Source organism: Manacus candei, unplaced genomic scaffold (genome assembly GCF_025592945.1).
Source record: "Manacus candei isolate 608988 ecotype Guabito, Panama unplaced genomic scaffold, ASM2559294v1 h1tg000067l, whole genome shotgun sequence".
Lineage (NCBI taxonomy): Eukaryota > Metazoa > Chordata > Aves > Passeriformes > Pipridae > Manacus > Manacus candei.
In genome coordinates, this window is record NW_026138115.1 from 8,876,272 (window position 1) to 8,899,125 (window position 22,854).

Sequence of the window (22,854 nt, forward strand, 5' to 3'; positions counted from 1 at the left end):
TTTACTTGCACTACAAGTGATCCGTTTATATCTTCATCTCTCCCACCCCATGAAATCTTCCTTTAATTAAATAAATCTTTCAATCTTTAAACTTACTGATCATAGTGAAGTTTTTGGTGAGGTATTTTTTTATTGTGTTTGTTTGGGTTTGTTGTGCTTTTTTTTTTTTTTTTTAAACAAACCCACATATAATTCCTATAGCTTCCTTTTTCAATTGCTTGCACTGAAGGAACCAATTTGAACCAAGTCCTATTGCCTTCTTCCCCACCCCAAAAAAGACCATACCCTGTAACTATATCATAGCACATCTAAGTATTACACAGAAAGACACAAGGACTTCAATTTTCATTATGCATAATCTCAATGAACTTGTACCCCATCACCCTTGTATGTCCCAGCCACGTAAAATGAAGGAAAATACAAATCATTCTTACAAATGCGCTCCTTCAATATAATAAGAAAAGTTCATGGTTTTATAGCCACATACCCCAGATTTGTTCTGTTCACTCAACCACTGACAAATGCAGCATTACCTGTTATCTAGTTTTCTCCAGAAAGAAATTCTTCAAGCCTCCAAGTCAGAAAGAGATCTAGGAACATTGGTGGCCCAAATGCTGCACAGCTAGCTACCAATGCATATATAACATCTTCTTCTGCGGGAAGATTTCTTCAAATGCTACCAAGTTTCAACTATTTCATGCCTACTGATTGAAAACTTTAATAACATTATCAAAAAACCTACAAAGCAAAAATAGCAGGGATACAGATCCAGTTAATAACAGATAATCAGTCTCAAGACAAGAACTCAGAAACTACAAGTTATTCCCATTAAATACTCAAGAGAGCTACATAACGTGCTTTGGTTTTGGCTTCCACATCCAAACCCATTATCATGTTTTCCATTAGGCTATTCTAGTAGTAGTACCTGCAGAAAATAAAGAACCCTTGCTCCCTGATGGTAGGGGCCCAGTTAAGCTCTCGAGGAAGAGCTCCCAGAATAGAAGCCAACAGCCCATTATTTGCAGTAAATAACAAAACACTGAATAAGAACAACAACTCACCATCAGGAAAAGGTGAGGGTAAGTACAGTTACTCTTCATAGCAAATAGACTCATATTGGGGTTCACATTTAAGACACATTAAAATTCAAGGAGACTTTCTGAAACCAAGTTATCTTATTTTTCACCAAGATAAGTTTTAAGGCAAACAGAAAGCAATTCTGCAGTGTGATGACCTGTGATATACCAGAGTTTAGGCTACAGTGTCATAATGATTCCTGCTGGCTTTACAATTTATGAATGTAGGATCACAGCCACAAATGCTGTTTATACACTGAAGAGAAGGGGTACTTTGCCACAGAGATGGACAAAATCCCCCCTTCAATTCTAGTGTTTCATTTTCTCTCACTTTTAGAAATCTAAACTGATCCAGTAATATTGACCTCAGCAATATTTTACATTTTTCACAGCTGACAAATTCCTTAGTTCACAGGTCACATAAAACAACATACAGAGAGGGCACCTTTCTTCCAAAGCACTAACCAGTGAGATATTGTCCTTAAAATCATAATGGAGGTTTCACATCCCAATTGCAAATATTCTTACTAGTCATATAAGCATCTAAATCTCTTTTCAATGTTTCTTTGCTTCAGTATTTGTGACAGCAAGGCACACTAGTTAATTACACATTCATTTGAAATATTTGTCTTTAGGTAGGTGCCAGAGAGCAAAAAACCAAGATTCATGTATATCTTTTCCCTTACAAGATTCTTTTCCTTTGGATTTCAGTCTCCACTTTATGTTAGTTTTCCTCCCTCCCTATGTCAAAAACTGCTTTACCTTCTTCTTGGTCACCTTCTCATTCATTTTCCCTCCTTGCCTTCTTGCATTCATCCTCTTTGGGTTCAACCACCTTTCTCAGTATCAAGAATCATCTCCTTAGACTCTTTTCATCCCCATATACACATGCTACTTAGCAGAAGATGGGGAAAAACACATCTCTTCAGAAACACTCTGAGTTGGGGGTGGGGAGGGGGTGTGTGAAAAAAAACCAACTTCCACTGATAACATACCACAGAGTCTCTCAGGCTACTATCTGTCCTAATGAAATCAGTCGCACATGAAAAGGAAAGAAGAAAAGGCAGTTTATGACCATGTTCTCAGGTAGGGCTGCCTTTTCTAAAATGGCCCTCTGAAATATGCCATTTCAGCTGTAATACAAAGAAAAATGTGCAAAGCATTGCTTCAGCGCTGCCAGTCTGCATCATGAGGCGTAAGGAACACAGAGCCCCAAGCATACTTCCTATATTGCATATGTAATTGGCAAATGTCCCTTATCATTTCAAGGGACTTGTAAATCCTTAGTGTAAATACAAATTTTAAGACAATTGTGCTGAAGTTGGTGATGCATTCAGATACAGTGTTTCTAAACAGATGTTTCATAGCTCAAAGGGCACTTAAAAGTAGAAATTACTAAGTCCTGTGTCATGTGGGAGGTCAGGATAGATCATAATGGCATCTTCCAGCCTTAAAATATATTACGCAAGGCAGATGATAATGCCTAAAGACTCACCAGTAAAGCTGAACTCCTGAAAACAGATGATCACAGACAATTCAATGTCTATGTGTTTTGCTGGAGCTGGGTGACTCAGTGGAAGTTAAATTTGTTTTTCATGACCTGTCTGTGTTGATGTGAATTGTATGATTTCTCTGGGTCATTGTCCCAGCCCTTCATAGGGAACCTCAATTGCTCCAATACCTTGTACCACACTGACCACACTCTTGCCATGATTTTAAAATCACACTGAAAACAAGGCTTCAACTTACCATTTAAGACTAGCACCGAAGCATAACATCTGAATTTGAGATTTGCTATTAGTCACATATTCCCATCAGGGCAATAATGTTAACAATTCAATCACTAAACCTGCAAAGTCTCTTTCTAGCAATACTTTTCACAGAAACCTATTAGCAGTGATTCACATTCTCCACAGTCCTTTTTAGTTTGTGACTAACATTGAAGTACTGAAGTCCAGGCTTATGAGCAAAATTGTCTACTCAATTTGTATGCCCTTCTAAAGCAGGGACACTGTCAAACCTGAAGTGTGAGACAGCAGACTGTCCTCAGTGCTTTTTCAGGCAGGCTTAGATTATCAAAACTGGTATTTAGCTTTTGACATATATAGCCTTAGGAGTACTGAACACAGTACATCTCCTGTCAAAGATGGGAGCTGGAAAACCAACCCCACATTTTGGAAAATGTTGATTTCTTGTCAGATCCCCTCTCTAGGTGGAATATTGTGGTATTTTATTTTTAATTTATTCATCATCCTCTAAATGCTGTAAATGAAAGATTACAAGGTTGTAATTTAAATATTCAGTGTCAGTACATAACAAAGAATCAGATTCCTGCTGAAAAGAAATATTTTTTAGCAGCGGTAGTTCAGCCTCCAGATTATTTTTTCAGTGTTCATATAACAGGGAAGATGCTAACAGATACCACAGTTCAGTGTTTAGCAAGCAACAGAGTGCCAAGAATTGTCATTAGGTGAACTGTTAAAATGAGTGTTAGATCTGTCAAGTGGGAAGGGGATGCTTGTGGGCTTTTGCTCTGCAGCAAGTAGCCAACTGGTCCCATTTGGCACTACCTACTCTGGGACTTTCTGTTCATAAAACCCTTGAGAATTCTTGGCTTGGAAGAAGTACCAACACAAAAACAATTAGCAGCAAAAGTGTACTTTCCAAACTGGATCCCTTTTGGAGCAAAATTCATCTAATTCATAGGATTAATCTCTGATAACTCAAAAATTAGGAATTTGGAAGTAGGACCAAAAACACGCAGCATTTTGGCAGAACTAATTCTCACCTTTGTCTGTGGGGAGACTAGAGGGAGGTGAACAACTTTTGCATGAGAGGATACTTCTGCATTCTTTCTTCTTTTTAAATCCATATGTCAAAAGTTAAATACCAGTTTCAAAACTCTAAGCCTATCTGAAAAAACACCGAGGACAGTCTGCTGTCTCACACTTCAGATTTGACTTTAGAAGGTCATATGGATTGAGCAGACAATTTTGCTCATAAAGCCTGCACTGCCTGCAATAAAATTCTCCAGAACAGTTCTGTAGCAAAAAATTGTGGCCAGAACCACAACCCAGCAGGCAGAGTCTTGATGGTGTTACTGGTTCGGGGTAAAACTGCTTGAAAAGTGGAACTGTCTGTAAAGCATAGAAATATTGATATGTCTGAACACACGGGGTTCAGCTGGCAGTCTGAGTTCAGGTGTGAGTGCTGGCCCTTGCAGGGCCACACCAACCATATGACCAGCAAAGGAATAACATTAGAAAGAACAGAAAAATTAAATGATGGCTCAGTAAACTAGGAGCCAGATTCCTCAGTCCCTTCTGTTAAGCAAGTGAAGTCCTTGCTTGTTAGTACTAAAGAGAAAAGTCTCCTTTGAATGACTAAAAGCAAAGATGTGGGGAAAAGACACTGGATACCAACAGTCATTGCACTGCTGGTGTTAGATGACTGCACTGCTGGTGACAGAGAATGCAGGACAGCAATGATCCTGGATAACTTAGCCACTGGAATCACTTGTGCCCTTATCTTCACCGGGACTCCACAGTACTTGCCTTTTCCTGTGACTTGATGTATCTCCTGTGCCTGCATTTAGTTCCCTGCATCAGCATGCCAGCTTTTGTCTCAAGCACTCCAACAGCTGTGGAACTTGAACTTCACTGACACTTTCTGTTTAATTTGTATATTTCCTTAAGAAAGAAGCTGCTAAAGCCATGGAAAACGCAGAGTGCCTGCGAGAAAGCAAAGTTCAATGAGCAATGCTAGGCACAGATTATTAAACCTGGTGTTTATTTAAAAATAAAAGGCTAAAAACTATTCACTCCTGATGAAAATCTCTCTGCATTACCACCCACTTGTATTTTTTGGTAGTGGTTTTGGTGGAAGTAGAAACACAGTCTTAGAACTAGCTTGAAAATACAGGACATGTAAGCTCAGCTGGCTTGTTCTAGTTATTTACAGAGCAATTAAAATGGCTTCTTTCTTCTGTACCCTTGGTGCAAACAAATCAATAAAAACATAAAAAGATTAGAAGACTGAAAGACCAAATGACTGACTGACTTACAGTACACATAGATTTTGAAAAGACACAAAAACATGCAGAACCATTAAGGCCAATATGCCAATTGAAAGATGTACTCAGTGAACACGCATACACTGCATTCAGCAATTGCAGCAGAGAAATTCTAAAGACAGAATCTCTCCCAGAAGTCAGAAGGTAAAGAAAAATAGCTCCAATCTGTAATAAAAATTACATGCACACACATGCTGTGTTTTTGAGTATGATTTCCTCTTTTATATTCCAAAGCTGCTGCCTTACCAAAGCGGCTCTGTATGTTCAGATCAAAGCAGCAGCTGTCAGAGCTCTCCTATTGTTTGGGGTTATTTACAGAAGGGCAGAGAACAATTATTCTCAAGGTACATAAGGGCTCCAAAACAAACAGGTTAAGACTAAGCTGAACAAATTTGGAAGCCAGTTTGCCACATGTTACATATTATACAACCAGAGCAGAAGTGCAAGGCCTCATTCTCTCTCTCTGCTCTGCCTTGAGAATACTTGTTCTCTTAAAAAAAAACCAAACCTAATATTCTATTCTCGTGACCAGATAACCCTCCCTTCCAAATACTTCTGATGATTCCTTACAATGAAAAAATGATTGCTCTCTACTTTTAGACATTTAAAATCGACTTGTCAAAACTACAATTTCTTTCTTTATTTTTAGATCTTTTCCCTTCCCTCGTTATTTAAAACTGACCTTTTTCCAATCTCCTTCTATCTCCTCACATATAATTTAGTCTCTTCTGATAAAAGGTATCTTCCTCTCCATTTCCTTCACGCCTCTTTTACTTGGGTAAGATACCACATCTTTTCAGACCTCATCTAAGAACGTATTTCATTCTTTTATACAGGATGCACATTACAATTTTTTCCTGATAACACTTGTCTTTATGCTTCTGACTCAAATTCCAAAGGAATATTGCCTTTTTACTGCAGTAATAAACAAGATTATATTCCATTTACATGGGTGGCACTAGGCCCTATACACATCCACATATCTCTCTCTGTAACTGTATGTGGAACTGAATGAAATGCCAGGAGACACAGTTAAAAACAGAAAAATTCTGATCATATGTATAGAATTGATAAGCTCATGAACATTCATGTATACATGAAGATGTGTATGCCATAACTACATAATTAGAAAAAAATGTGAGTAAGAATCCACTTTAGTTTCATCTCAAATTCAAAGACAAGAACTTCACCAAAGCTCTGAAGTTTAATGTCAGTGGTGTTTCACTGACCTCCTGTCACTTGCCAAGGTAAACAACAGGAGCTACAACCCTGACATTTCCATGAGTGCAAAGAAGAAAGCCATCTGAATAGATGTTCAGTCACAGCTGTAATGATAATTCCCAGTGCACAGGCCAAAAGGAAACCACATTGACATAAAACTCATCAGACCATTTCACAGGGTAAACAGATCATACTGGCGTGGCATAGGCTCAGCATCATCACTTACCTTTTATTTAAAGAATTAATTATTTTTAGGACACAAGCTTTAGTATTTCTTCCTACAGCAACTAAGAGATTCCCATGTCTGTAAGGCAGCTCTCTGGTTCTAAGGCATAGTAATGAAAGAAGTAAAACATTATATAGGGAGAGTATCATAAACCAGGTAACCTGTTACCCAGTCTGAAGATATTGCATCCATCCAGACCAGTGAGATATGTAATCATGTGTGAGAACAATACAATTTCTTAATGACAGCCGCATTATTCTGTCCTAATTACTCTGTCACTTTTATGGAAATTATGACTGAGTCTAAAGTACAGTGCATAAATCCCAAGCCTGTAAACCCATACATACTAACCATGTTTACAGCAGTCCAGTTATTGTTGAAGCAGGAGACTGAGCGTTTGTTTTACTGTTGTTTAAGGAACTGGTCCATCATTTTGCACTGTTTCTGAAGATGAAGGCACTGATATAAGAAACACAGTTATCTCTTTCAATGTGCTTTTCTTAACAAATGCAGATAATTCAAAGCAGAGGAGAGAGACAACTGCTAATAATACTTTCAAATATCATGGTAAGATTTGATCATCTATGGATAGAACACTACACATTTATTCTTGTAAATATGCCCGTATCTTCCTGCTTATTTAAGTTCATTTTCTTTATTTCAGTTTAATCTGGCCTTTTTTATTCCTATTTGTAAGTGTGGCATTTTTTATTGAATTGATGGTATCTGTATCTAAATAAGTACATAAAAATTACACACATCCTATGGATGTTAATTTCTTTCAAGAAATTAATTGCAACACATGAAAGGGGAAAATTTCCTTGCTGTGAGTCCACCACATTGCACCAACCAGAAAATCTGGCCTTTAGTATTTTGAAAAACATTCATTTTACATCCTTTATTACTGCAATGTTGCAGGTAATAAACAGGAATTCATTATTCTTTCATATGAACTAAATATGTTCACACAATACCTTTGTACTGATGATACTAAAGGCATTACAGACATTCATGCTTCAGTTCCTAAAGTCTTCTGGCAAGCAGGTGACTATTATTAGCTGCACACCACTGGAAAGATGAAATATAGGTAAATAAATGACTTGCCCAAATTGTTGCTACTGCAGAGTTATGCGGAGATTATTATCTGGGCACTATTGTGGTGATGTTGATTTGAGGAGTCTATCCAAAGCCTCAATGAGAAATGTCACAGCAATGCTCCTGACAATCAGCCAGGAAGTGCAGGTGGCTCTGAATTGCCCACTGGAGGAGGCTGACTTAACTTGCAGCTCACTCTTCCCTAGAAGACCTTAGTCCTTTCCATTGACTAAAGAGAGACTAGTCTCAACAAACTAAATGCTGCTTAATTTAATCATTAGACTAAATATGAATGCCCATATACTTCCTCTATGCCTTTCATCCTTGAACTCATTTAGATAGTAAAATCTTCAGAGCAGATTCTGTCTCTAAGCTGTCCTGTAAATATATATGGCTGTTCACATATGGATACTGTTCTTATCAGCAAGAATTGAAACAGGGATTTTCTGAGTACAGAACAGAGGCACTTAATATCAAAACAGAAGTAGTACTATCCTTTGCTCGAGGGCATCAAGAAGATGTTTTTATCAAAGGAAGGACAGACTACCTCCCTACTATGTCAACATACTGGTATTTCTCCAGTGCTCGAACAGATAGTAATTACTAGGTAGTAATCAGGTTCTGAACATCAATTGGTTCACCTACCAAAATTGCCTCATCCTTTTCAAATAAAAATATTCTCATCTCTTTTGCCTCTGAATATATAAGAGCTGGCCACAGTAGAAGGTTGTGGAAGTGAGTCAGGACCAGGGAGCACTATCTGGGATGCTAGACTCCATTTCTAGCCACTGCAGAGATCCTAGAAGCTATAGACAGAAACCTCAGGGCATGAAGAAAATAAGTTTGACGTGTGGGCCAACCAAACAGGAACAACAGAAGTGGGGCAGTGGACTAGTGACTAAAGTGATTTAGAACAGCTGTCTCTACAGAGCAACATATAGCACAACAGTTGCAGTTCCACAGCACAATTACTCTTTATGACCTGCTCACTAATAGTATTCTTATAAACTAACAAAAAGCAGAATAATGTGCAACACTAATCACCGCCTGATTTTCCACTGTGAGAAACAAGAGTGAGTAAGAATGTATAATCTTTCTTTTTTGCTCATACTTCCCTCTCTCCTGAAAATTGCATAGTAGCAGCAGAGCTGAATAGCTGCAACAAAGCTTTCCATCGCTGTCAGAAGTGCTTGGATAATGGTGCTGTATTAGGGCAGGGCTGAAAGCCCATGATGTCACTGCTACTGCTTCTGCACCTTCTGTCCTTCAATAATTCCAGGGGGACAGTAGCACCACAACTACTGCAGTCTTGTAAGTACTAAATCATCAGCATAATACTCAAATGATAAAAAGCTGCTTCAGAACTCCTCGGAAAGGATTTTTAATTTTAGGCTCAAATCTCAACACACTATGAAACAGAATCACAATGCTGTGACCAAAACAGAGATGCCAAAAGAAAGCAATGCCTTTGCCCATTTGCAGACTAAGCTACTGTTTCTCAACAACAACAACAACAAAGAAGAAGAAAAAAGGACGAAAGGTAAGTGGTTAAAATATTTTACTATACATCCCTCCTTTAGTTTATCATAACTGCAGTTCTGTGAGTTTCTCTAAGTTCTTCTGTACTCCCAAAGCTCTCAGGAAAATGATGTTTCTGTTATATTTCTGGTCCAATCAGAATAAGCAAAAGCAGAAATCTTACATGAAAACATGTTCATGTTTGCCCATGGAGTCTCAACACCACGCATATCCCCAGAGGTAAATCTATAACACGTTTAAACACGCATTTTTGCATTCAAAGTTAAGTGATTGAGAGTCTCAGACTTCTCAGACATAGATTATTCAGATCAAGGTGTTTGAATCCAATGGGAAAACCTGACCCATGAGGTACATTGCATGACTCAGAAATTATGACCAAGACTGGCAATAAGCCTGCCAACCTGTACCAAGAACTTGCATTTACTTCATTTACCTCACCAGAGGAAAAAATCATACAGATTCTCTCGTCATACTTTCAGTTCTGAGAATTTCCCCTTAGTATTTGGGAGTGAATCTCTTAATGAGAAGGGCCTTAATATTTGATTCTTCACAAATGCTGAGCCTCTAAAATCCTGTGAAATTTGGCAGGGGCTGACTAGGCTCAGTACTTCCGCAAAGTAGAAAAACATCTTAATAACCTCCTAATGGACTGCTGAAAATCATAGTTCCAGTAATCAGGATGAAAGAACTGGTTCTTTTCAAACACTTACAACACAGAAATAATTGATAACATTTGAAAACTATAAAAAGAGGTGCAAGAAAGAGAAATAGATTTGTATTTTAACCCCATTTGAGGGAATTGGACAAAAGGGCTTTGCTTGGAAGAGCAAAGCAGAAGAACACTTCTCTCAAAATTAAGAAGAATATTTCCTTACGATGCATCAAAGTTTACCTGAAACAGAAAAGTATGTTTTAAATTTCTGTTTCCCACAATGAGGGAGGTGGCTGGCACTCATGCAGAGGAACACTTTCCCACAATCCACCCTGCATACTCACACTTTGCAATTTGGTAGAAAACATTCTCCAGCCCTTTGGTTCCCTAAACAAATTTCTGAGCTCAAGTTCCTCTGTTCTGTTTTCAGACAGTGCCCTTGTCAGAGTCACTCTTTGTGCAGTGCTGAAACACACTGATTTCCTCAAGTTTACCTAAACTCAGCTCAAAAAATATCAGACTGGACTCACAGTAAAGCAAAGCAAAAGATTTTGTAGAGATTTAAAGTCCTTTTTTTTGGTGTTATAAAACGAACATCAGATGCAATTCCAATAATATTAGCTTAAAAAGGATTTCATATCTATTTGCTTAATTACTCCTACTGCTTCAGTTGAGGGTTTGGCTTTAAAGCAATATCATGTCTTTCACATGTTACCCTTGGTTTCTACAACCTATGTATTTAGATATGGCTGCTACAGTTCACTACAATCAAGTCTGGACTACTAGGCTTTTAAGGATTTTACCTGAAATCAAGGCATTTGAGTACTTAATCACAGAAATTACTTTCTGAATTCATGCCTAGATAGGAGTGACTGAATATCAGCTATGCCAATATCACTGATGCTTTTTCCAATAGCTGGGTTTAATAAACATTTTCTGCACCTTCTTAGCATACCTGCTTGTCAGGTGCCCCATATCTGCTCTAGGCTGTTTGTATTATGAGGGATTATCCACATTTCCACATGAATTATTAGAAAAGACATTGGTTCCATATGTATTCTGTGACATTTCCAATTTTGGGAGGTGTTAAACATTTCTGTAGGTATTCCAAATGATATATTTTATTAAGGATATTTTGGACATATTTTTACAAGTGTACTTTACTTATTACATCAAGCCTGATCTTAGTTATCACTGTGTTTCCAGAACCATATTTTTGCAACCACATGCAAGTGGTAGAAACAAATGTTTTAAATACAGTATACTATGTGGATTTCAGCCCTAGAAAGTAATACTGAAGTTAGGATGATCTGATTTGCTGCAGTTGTCAGAGACACAGAATAGTAGTATCTGCTAGGACCTGGCAGAGGCTGAGTCCCCTCAGTCTCCACTCTTGGGTTTGTAGCATTTAAGGCACAAAGCTTCAGCTGCACAGCATCAGCTGTTTTCATCTGAGTCAAAAAACTTCAAGGAAGCAGAGCATGTGGTTGTTTGCTGTGCTGATTAGTGGTGGCCTATGGTACAGTCCACACTTTGCAAAAATTACTTGCTTCCTATACAGCACAACATATATGGATAGCCCAGTGCTACTGTCAAGAACCTGTTTGCATTCAAGTCCTTTTTCACACAGCTCTGCCAAAGAACATAATCTTCACCTTTGCTACTTTCCACAAAGCACCTTGAACAAACCTCCAAACCCTTCACAGGTAGAAAACAATAACACAACAAACACAAACCAATCACATAGCTTTGGAGATGCATTTAGGCTGCTTAGCACATGATCTGAGAACAGACTACAAAATCTCCAGCTGCACCACGAGATGGTGCTCAGTTTCCTCTGTAAGAGGCACATGGAGTACCATCATGAGTCAAGAAAGTTTGCCTGAGCTGGGTACTGACATTCCCAGCCTAAGCACACAGACAGTTGGGTTTGTAAACGATTCTCTCTATGAAGCCCTGCTTGATACAGCATTCTCTGAAAAATACTGCTGTGCTCCTGAAAGAGTCACCCAGCCAGTGACGAACTGCAGAAAATCCCACTGAGTCTGCAGAGCTTAAAACTTGATATCTACTGCATTCACAGCAAAAAAAAAAAAAATTAATATGCTTGAAATTAATCAAAGTGTGACCAGTGAGAGAAATATTATAAACTTTTATTACAATGAGAATTGATCGATTTTATTGGCGCTGCTTTCAATGGCAATGATGATTTATGAAGCAAGTTTCCCTTAATCTAAAATTATCCTAAGTAGAAAAATATCAAAATATAATAAATTGGAAGTAACAAACTTTCATTCTTTCCAGTATCACAAAACATGAAACTAAATGAGGCTAGTTTTCTGTCCATCACAAAAAAAAACAAAACAACAGTGACATTACCCACACTTGTGGCATCATTAGTTTGGCAATTTTAGGACTATGATCAGTATTTTCATAAGAGAACACAACACTATGGCAGAAAAGGCAATGGTAACAATCTAATTGTGGTGTATGTGATTAAAGTTACAGTAACTGGTAACTACCAGTGTATGATTTGGCCAACTGGGTACTGACCTCTAAAAATCTCAGTGGTCATCTACAAATATGCTTATTCTGTCATGTATTAAAGTTCAGTTAGAGTTGCTACATGATATTTGATGTCATCTTCCACAGTAGAATTGGCTACATTTTAGCAGCAATGGATATTTCATCTGTAACAGCCCTTATAAACAAAACTCCTGGCTTCATTCACTACCCTACTGAACAAACTCACCTTACCAGCCTACAAGGAAAAAGAAAATCAACAAACCTCTCACATTTCTATAGCTCTTTCAAGGGGTCTCTTTGCAATCAAAACATTTTTTTTATTATTTCTACCTTTAAAAAAGAATTATGGAATTCCAGCAACATTTGAACTAGGCAGTTTTGCTCTTGCACAAAATGTGCAAACCCACTTTGTTCAAATTAGAACCTCTGCCATTATAAATTCTACAAGATGCATGCATCTTTGCACAAGCCAATCAGAATGTAGGGAATCCATTCAAACCTAGAACCCATCATATGCATGCAAATGGACTCGGGTTTTGGGACAATGAAATATCAAACATATGACATCTTTCCCCAACTCAGCTAAGAAAGGCCTGTGTTTTTGCATTTGGTGAATACTGTCCTTCATCTCAAAGCTAAGAGCTAAACTCCAAGAATTCACAAGGAACACCACGCCAGATGGAAGATCAAAACTTTGTTTAAATTCCTGAACGCTGTAAGAGAATTTTTCACTAGCAATTCCAAAGAAGCCAACAGCTTGGTGAAGGTAGCAACAGCTTGCAACTTGAAAGATGCCATGTGAGTCAAAAGCAATACCAGCTACATGTCATCTTTTCCCTACCAGTTCAAAACAGTGGACTGAATAATTTCAAGTAAGATTCCCCTACAAAGAAAAAAGGAACAGAAAACACACTAATCCAAATTATGTCAGCATTCTAACAGTTTATTAATACACAATTAAACCCTTACCTGAACTTACTCTCACATTAACAGTTAGTTAGCATAATAACTTTCTGTTTCGTTTCAAGCTTGCTAGTGATTCTGTATTCCTATTTCATGAGCAAACAAAAATATTAAGATATCCTTGGATGATTGAAACTCTGTCTGCTGATTTGACTTCCATTTCATGATCAGGCCTGTATACTGTGAAATTCACCAAGAGGAAGAAGCTATTTTTCCATAATGAAGTGTGCACACACGAGTGTTTAATATAGCAACCACTGAAGTGACACAAATCAAAAACATATTTAACTGGGAAAATTACTTGAGAACTTGTCTCAGGCTTTCTAACTTTTCACATTCAGAATGAAAATGTTCATCATATTCTACTAGCTAGGAATTAGTTTATGATGATATAATGAACCTTCACCACTGATCAGACATATCTTTGGCACCTTGGCCAGGTTTCTCGTGGCATTAGAATCAGCTTTTCCTGAAAAGAGTAGAAGATAAGACATTAGAAAAGAAGACTTACTTCTGAAAGGTTTGCTAAGAGCAAGTTTCCAGAGAAGCCACAGCAATGCAAGTTTGCCATCATACACCAGTGTGCACCAGCTCGACCAAGCAAGACCCTCTCTGGGAGAAAAAGGTTTCTTGTTCCCTCTCACTCATTCTGTCTTTGCACTAACAGTAAATACATCTAAAGTGATTATTTCAGAGGTAGACCACAAATCTCTAGCTCTCTTTTCCCCAGCTCACTTCAGAGCAGCCAACATTCAAGCACAGAAGCACCAAATGATATTTTTTAAGTGAACTTCTTACTCATGTGTGTAATTGCAGTTCTTTGCTCTCTGAGAGAAATTTTTTAGGAGCAGTGCCTTTTGTCAGACAAACCAGCCTTGCAGTGCAAAATATAGGCAATGTGATGGGTCACAGTGGCAGGACAGTAGCAGTCACTGATGAAATAGGTGGGTGCTATAAGGACTGTTAAGCATGGAAAACAGCTCCCTGCTGTGGAGAGGCAATTTTTCTCTGCCATTATCAACCCTCCCACTATTCATTCATGAAAACAGTATCCAATATTTAAGTGCTAATGCAGGCACTATTTGATTTTAAGATAGTCAACAGCCTGACACATCTTAATCCTGGAAACAACATATTTCATACTGCTACACAGCTCCCTGATACTACCACTCACACATCAAGTTTCTTCAAACTCAATGTCTTGTGTAGAAAAAGAAAATCAATGAAATGGAAAAAGAAATTACCAAATACTTGAGGCCTGGACACCATAGATGACACTGTTTCAGGCTACCTTTAGCCCTCTATTTCTCTGCAAGACAGCAAAAATCTTGCCTTTTTAAGCCCCTTTAAGCCTTTGGAGAAGCTCCAAGGACTGTACGTGCTGTGAAGAAGATGAAGATGAGGAAGAAGGGGTACCAAAGACCCCAAACCCAACTCTCAAAGGGGTATGTCGGGGGGCAGAACCGGAGGTGGATAGATCTGGGATTGGATGGACCTTATTATAAAATCATAGAACCACTGTCTGGGGTGCGTGCATTGCGTGTATTCCCTGGGCCTAAAGCCTGATTAAAGGACCCATTCTTTTTATCTTATCTTATATACAAAATTGGCCTGGAGTCTTTTTCTCCACGGTCTCTTTAGGCAAAATGTCATGATGTCCGCAAGCTTTAAAGGCTATAGTTCCTTCCTGAGTGTACTGGAGCTAGCTGGCAGGGAGTTAATTTTCTTCATAGCAACCTGCATGGTGCCATGTTTTGGATTTGTGAGCAAAACAGTGTTGATAACACACAGGCTGGGGGAGAGTGAGAGAGCAGCTGTGTGGTGCTTAACAACCTACAGGGGTTAAATCAAAACACTAAGGAAAGTGGAAGTGATGACAGCTGATCTGAAAAGAACACAAATCAATTTATACATGAAAAGTGGTCAAAATAACAAACTGAGAAGCTTACTCATTTTTCTATCAAAGCCTCTTTTTTCCCAGGCATCCTGGCTAAGATCCTGCAAACATTGCAACAGAAAGGGAGGCAAGACATCCTGTTTTCCCCAGACATGAGAAAGGAAGCTCATAATACAATAACTGGTGGATAAGAGAAAAACATTGCTGACCAGCAGCTAGTCAATTCAATGTATCATTAAACAATACCCAACACCCCAAGACTTCTTCCTAGATTACTCCAAGCTTCACCCACAGTATCTTTCTTCTCTGGAAAACAAAACTAAGAAAACCCCTTCCCCAAACTTTTCATATTCCGTAATATTTGTTATAGCATCGAGGATTCCAATATTTAATTAGCATTTCTAACATTAAGTAATGGGCATCTAGCTTAGTGACTGACAGGATGATTGGTAAGGTTTGTTTTGACTGTTCTCTTCAAAACAGTTCTCATTTTTAGTTATGATCCCATGGAAGGGGTGAGAGGCTACAGGAATTGAAAGTTATATATATAAAAATGTACAGCACACACGAAGTCAACCTTTTAAGAAGTGGCAAGGAGTCAAGAAAAGTTGCTGGAGTAGGAATGATAGCCAGTAAACCAGCAGAGCTCTTTTCCAAAAACAGGTCATTGATTCCTGACAGATGATTGCTGAGTTTCCAAGGTTAGTTTTCTTTTCTGTTAGGTCCCACCACACCAGTTTAGGTAAAAATAGCACAGAATGCATTCCACCGAGTTCTGTTCTCAACACTGTCATTTCTCCATACTGATGACCTTAAAAGACCTGCTGAAGTCTCTCCCTGAGCACTGAAACTGAAGACTCAGACTAGAGACTTCAGAAGGATGGGACAGTATTAGTTGGAAGATGAAGGCTAACAGCTGTTAACTAAGAGTGTGGCATAGCTGAATGGACTTGCATTTGCAGCCCAGATTTATGCCCCTTGATGAAATATTCCAGGATGCAAGGGCTTTGCAATATAGTAGCAAATGCTCTGTTGGGGTGGGTAGACCAATGGAAAAAGACCAGTTGGCATCACAGAGGTAAACCCATCTCAGCTGCTGAATTCTGGTAAGACACGGCTGCCTGAGCAGAGAAGTTGGCTGTAAAAGTACTTCACATAGATGCACACGTACCCAAGAGTCGGGTTACCAAAGAACATCGCAACAACAGACAGGTGGACTGTACTGCCAGGATTAAAGTGTCTCAGGTGGATCTGGACTGACAACACAAGGGTAAGTTATTTCTGGCTCCATGGGCCCATTATGCCTCAGGTCAGCAGGGAAGAGATGCAACATTCAGAAGGGCTCATGACTGTGGGGTGGACTTAATCATGGACACTATCCTCCAGGGTATCCATAACTGCAAAACAGGCTGCAATCAAGCACACGAAGCAGGTAAAGCCCCTGTGGTATGGGGGATGATGGTCAAAATATAAATATGGGGAGGCCTGGCAGGTTGATTGCATCACACTCCTGCAAACCTGCCAAGGCAAGCACTACGTACTCACAATCAGTGGAAACAACTACTGGATGGCTGGAGACGCACCCTCTGCCTCATGCCACAGCCCAGAACACCATCTTAGGCCTTGAAAAGCAAGTCCTGTGGCGACATGGCACCCCAGAAAGAATTGAGTTGGACAATAGGGCTCATTTCAAAAGTAGCCCCATAGACATCTGGGTCAGGGAGCACGGTACTGAGTGGGCATATCATATTCCCTATCATGCACCAGCCTCTGGGAAAATTGAACAGTGCAATGGACTGTTAAAAAACACATTGAAAGCAGTGGGTCATGGGACCTCCAAACATTAGGATCTACATTTAGCAAAGGCCACCTGGTTAGTTGACACTAAAGGCTCTACCAGTCAAGCTGGCCCTGCTCAGTCAGAACCTCTATGTACCATAAAAGGGGATAAAGTCCCTGTGGTGCATATAAGAAGTGTGTTAGGGAAGATAGTTGGGATTAGTTCTACCTTAAGCAAAGGCAAACCTACCTGGGGGACTGTTTTTGCGCAAGGACCTGTGTGCACTTGGTGGGTAGTCAGAAGGACAGGAACACATGATGTTTATCCAAAGGGGATTTGATTTTTGGGTGAGAACAGTCTGTAATGTTGAATTGTATAATATTGGTTGCTGACTGACATTGCTACTGTGTGCCATAACTATCATGAACACTGAGTATGGACTGCTGCAGATACACCAGTTGTGAGCTCCTGATGCAGCTTGGAACCAGCCAACAGCACACCAGCTCTCCTGCCCTAGGAGACACCTAGGATGGATAGAACCCACAGTCATGGATCAAATGAACTCAACAGACATCTTGGAGGGACAGACTATGACTATGGAAATTATATCTGTGCTTTTGCATATACGTATATAGTTGGAAGGTGTAGGATTTGGGCATGATGTAGATGGTGGAGAATAAGGGGTGGATAATGTCCTGGTTTTGACCAAATACAGAGTTAATTTCTCATAGTAACCATGATGGGGTGCAGCCTGGAGCTGTGTGGGTGTCGCCAAGACCCCAGTGTTATTCAATATTATCTTACATCATTGTCAGCGGTGGGGGAAAGGGACTTTCCCTTCCAGGAAGAAAGAGCATTCATTTTCAGTCACGGGAAAAGTGTGGTGGGTGGAGGGTCTGTCCACCATTGTTTTTCATTGTCTGGGCCTTGGTGAATATTTTGTGTGTAAATCATCCTCTCTTTGTACATTTTTGTTATTAATATTGTTCCTGTTACTGTTCAATTTCTTATTTCATCGCTGTTTCCAGTAAATTGTTCTTATCTCAATCCACGATCTCTGTCTTTTTTCTCCCACCAAAGTGGGGCTGGGGACTGGCTCCCACTTTTTAGTGGGAGTACTAAATTGGGGAATACAAATCCGAAACCACAACATGAAGTCAAGAGGGTTTTTTTCCCCACTGGAGACTTAGAATGGATTTGAATCAAACAAGTCTCAGAGAAAAGACCTCACTTTGTAGTAGCTGCCACAGGGAAGAGGAATTTGCTGTGTTATGTAATAAAGCTTATCTGCACAGCCACAAAGGAGCTCAGAGAGAAAACAACCAAAGAGGGAGCCCAAATAACCCATTAGCCCATCAGAGGCATATATTCACATGTCCAGAGGAGGACAGGGGCACACTGGCAGGTGGGAACATAACTTCTGAGCAATGAACACCTTGTCCAGGTCTGTCCCAGCACTGTCCCAGCAGAGCCATTAGTTCTAATGTCCAAGCATGATACTCACCACCGTAAGACATCTGGAGGAGCTCTTGAGATCACCTTTTGGATTAAGGGGGTGCTGCATAGGGTGTAACATATGATATATAGAGGAAAAGAAGTTTGGGATCAGACAGACTTACTATGGGATGTTTAGGGGAGAAACCAAAGGCACAAAATGGGAGGAGTTTAGATGATTTTGCAAAGAGCAAGAGTGGGAAAATAGAGCAGTAAGGGGATAAAAAGGGCTGGTCATGTGTAAATAATTGCTGGTCAGTATGTTTTCTTGGATGTGCCCTGTGCCTGATCAGTGCAGCCTGTCCTGTCTTATTCAATTCCTTTCTCTATCTTTCCTGGGTGAGGGCCCTCTACTATTGGTGCATGAGTGTGTGTGGGGCTGAGAGTGCCGCAACCGGAGTCAGACCATGGGTCAGCAGGCCCAGATGTTCATGCTGCCAGAGACTGGAAAGAGTGGGGGGGGGTCTGTGAGTAAGTGTGTGATCAGTAGCAACGGGCCGTGCCAGCAATACATCTGCAGCCTTGCTACTGACTGAATCTAGGAACAAGCAGAGGCAGTAGCCTCATCTCTCTCAGGCTGTTGGATCCAGAATGGTAGATTTTCCTCTAACAGAATTCTTAGTTTACCATCTGACAAAATACCTGGGAAGACTGCTGTTCTACCACCTGACACAAGGAAAAGTCTTTCAAAGACAGGCTAGCTCCCTTCCTTTCTCCTGCATTCAAGTGCAGCAGCAGCACGAGGCCAGAGCAGCACACTGAGTCTGAGACTATTCAAAGGTGAGACCATTCTCACAGTTGGGCTCTACAGATGCTACAGACACCAGCTTTGCTTTCACCACTACAATATGACATACTAATGACTTGTCACTTCTCAGGCTGCATAAGTATTCATTTCTTCATGATTATGTTTAAATGGAGTTAGGAGATATTAGAGTCACAAATATGATGTGTATGTTTAATCATACCACTTCACTTTCAAAATAATGTTTTCATGTTAGAGTACTATTAAGCTTTTATTAAAATGACAGCAATATCACTAGGAATCAGATAAGTGCACTTGGTTTTACAACATTTTGATTAGATTAGAGTTAGCACGGCTTCCTATTTACTTGTGATGATACAGAAAAAAGAAAACTTTAAACCTCTCCCAGAAAGTTACACATCATAGATTCATATTTTATGCTGTTACAGGGACACTAACTAAAATGAAACATTAACATTGAATAAGGCACTAAATATATCAAGCATGGCAACTGAGATGGGAAAATCAATCTCATATTGTAGCTGTCTTCTATTGTAAAAGACTGGTCCAAAATTACTGGATTTGAAACAATATGTTAACTGTGGGACTTCACAGAGACACAGGATTATCTGTGTAGTAATGATTGGAATGTGATTTTTCATTCTCTTCCATTTGTGCCTTTAGCAACAGGTAGGAGAAGAGGATCAGGATTTTCTGAGGCATCACAAGTGACAGGAAAATAGGTGATGGCTTGTCTGGCATGCTTTAGTGAGAAGATAAGGCCTCGTTATGAAATAACAAGTGATAAGACAGAAGTATTCACTGTCCCAAGCAACTACTTTTGAAAGATCAAACCTCACAAAGAGCTAGTGTCAAAGTATGTGACTGTAACTATTGACATGCCACATAAAAGGCTTGTGAGAAGGAGAGAGAACTAGGCCAAGAAAAAAATACATGTAGTATCCCAGAAAGAATAGAGTGAAAACGCCTCCAAAAGCTAACAAATCTGTAGCACATACAGCTCTGTCCTCCACACTTAATATTGGGTAGAATGCTGAAAACCATCCCCATCTGACCTTTTATAAAGTGGGATCACTGGAAAGGAAATAAGGAAATGAAGGACTAGATACCTTTGAAAAAATGAAGAAAAATCAGAGTACTAGATACAACACAAACTATAAAACTCTCACAACTTTAACTTTCTTTAGAGTGAACCATGCATTTTAAGAAAAACTTTACAGGAGATGGACAACTTTATTTAGGAAATCCTATTTTAAAACCCCAAATATATGTAGGTAAATATATAAAGGTATTTAGACTACACCTATTTTCCCCATAACTCCAACCAACAAAATTGTGCTAACCATTATGTTTGCATTGTGTTGAAGAATCACTCAATGCACCTTCAAACAGTTTCTTTGGAGATCCTGGTCCTGCTTTTGATGTTGTGCTGATTTCACACTCAAAGGAAAAGATAGTTACTATACAGTTACATATGTGTGAGCAACAGCACTGTTGTGTCCTAAATTCAAACTCTGTCGGTGTGGAGAAACAGATAAGATCAGTTTAGGTATCTTCAAAAGTGAAAGGAAAGGATGAGTATTAAAATAAATACAGAGACAGTAAAAAAAGTTCCAGTACTAGGAAAGTATGAAAGTCTGCCATTTCAGAATTGTGAAATACAATAGTGACGAGACAGAGAGAGAGAGGGTAAGATGAAATGATGGAAAACAGTATTTTGCATCAGATATATGACAACCCAAGATATGTAAGACAATAACACTCAATGCTTTCAATGAAAATCAAGAGCAAGTACATTGAAAATTAAAGGCTTACCTGGGACAGTATGTTAGACTCCTCTCAAATAGCATGAGCTTCAGTGCTTGAAGTGGTAGGCTCTTAACCTACATGTTCCACGAAACCCCAAAAGTACAGCTCTGTTTACCTTTAAAACCATGCACCGGATCCCTTCTGTTCAGTTAGCAGTGGTGACTGTTTGACCTGAAACTCTTTAAATGATTGGGAATCCCATTTGTCTAGTTACTTTAAAACACTTCTGCTCATTTCAACAGACCCTAGCAGACTCATGTTTGTGGATAACTCCCTCTGCACAAGTAAATGTCAGTGTGCCTGCAGGAGCAGTTACAGTGATATTAGGTCTGCTTCTGCCCAACCATATTTTATTCATGCAAGGGTAAAGTTTTTCACCAATCCCCAGCAGGTTCCCTTTCTAGAAAGCAGGACAGCTGACCTGAGTAATTGCAACAGGCAGCAAAAACACAAGGTGTTGGAGGGACTAGAAGTAGGGTTGCTCATTTTCAGCAAAGTACGATAAAAATAAATTAGGAAGATCCAAAGTGCTTTAACTAAATAAATAAATAAATGAAAACCTTCAGGGGAAGACTACTGAAAAATGCAACAGGCTCAACTATTAAAAATGCATGGTAGCAAAATGATTCAAGATGTTTTCATGCTTATGAGGAAACCAACAAAAGCATTGAATTCAGACTATCTTCCCACTGCTCTGATTATAGGATTCTCTTTTCCCTCTTTTTTTTGAACGCTTCTTTCAATCAGTGCTAGATTTTTATTTCATGAAAACCAGACCACTGCTACTTGCTACTCAAGCTGATTTCCCACCTGAAGACAGACTTCCATAGCTCAGCTTTTAACAGCCAGCTGTCATGAAAAGTTGATGTTAACAAAAACAGCAGATTGTTGTCCAGTACTAGAGGAACTGATATGGATCCTCAGATGACACACATCAAGAAGAAGTGTGGTGCAAGTGTTTTAATAGAGTTACAGGTGGCTGAGCAGCAAAAGCATATGAAGTCTCAGGAAGCAAAAGATCCTATTTTTATGGAAATGTCCTCAGCATTACTGGGTAAAATCTGGCAATCTCAGCTACGAGATTCAAGACACTTTTTCCTATTGCACATTCTGTCTTGAAATATAGTGTGAAAACTTCAAAGAGCAAAAGGAATGCAACAAGACCCGTCAAGATTTGTCATACACTGGTTGATCACACTTGTAGCAGTTTAATCCCACACAACAACTAAGTACCATGCAGCTGCTTGCTTACACCTCTCCTCCCCTCAGTTGGATGAAGAGGAAAATCAGAAAAAGGTAAACCCCATGGATTGAGATAATAGTTTAATAATTTAAATAAAGTAAATGATCATAAACAAGCTCCTGTGGCACATCAGGGCTTGCCCCTTGCAACAGGCTCCTAGGGACCACTTCCCAGGACCGAAAAACTAATTGCTTGCACTTATTGAAAAGCAGGGTCTCAATCAGCTGGCATTGATGAGGAGGGGAATCTGAACCTATTGTCTGATTAGGTGTGTATTTTTTTCCTATCTGCAACCACCTTTTAAATTCTACAAACACTATGCACGTAGGAAAAAAACCAAAAGAAATGCTGTCTGCTGTTTAACGCTACAAATCTATTCTTAGACCCAAACTATGGCAAATCTGTTAAGAAACTGCTTTAGAACAAGATTCTTGGTGCTGCTACAATTGGTTTTACTACTTGAAAGTTCTGTATTTCTTTAGGGGGTGCAACACA

General features: G+C 39.3%; 1 protein-coding gene across 25 annotated transcripts in view; it reads right to left on the reverse strand.

The window, feature by feature from the left end:
- The window catches only part of NRXN3 (neurexin 3), a 1,015,491-nt gene that overhangs the window by 612,840 nt on the left and 379,797 nt on the right, over positions 1 to 22,854 (reverse strand). The window lies entirely within an intron of this gene.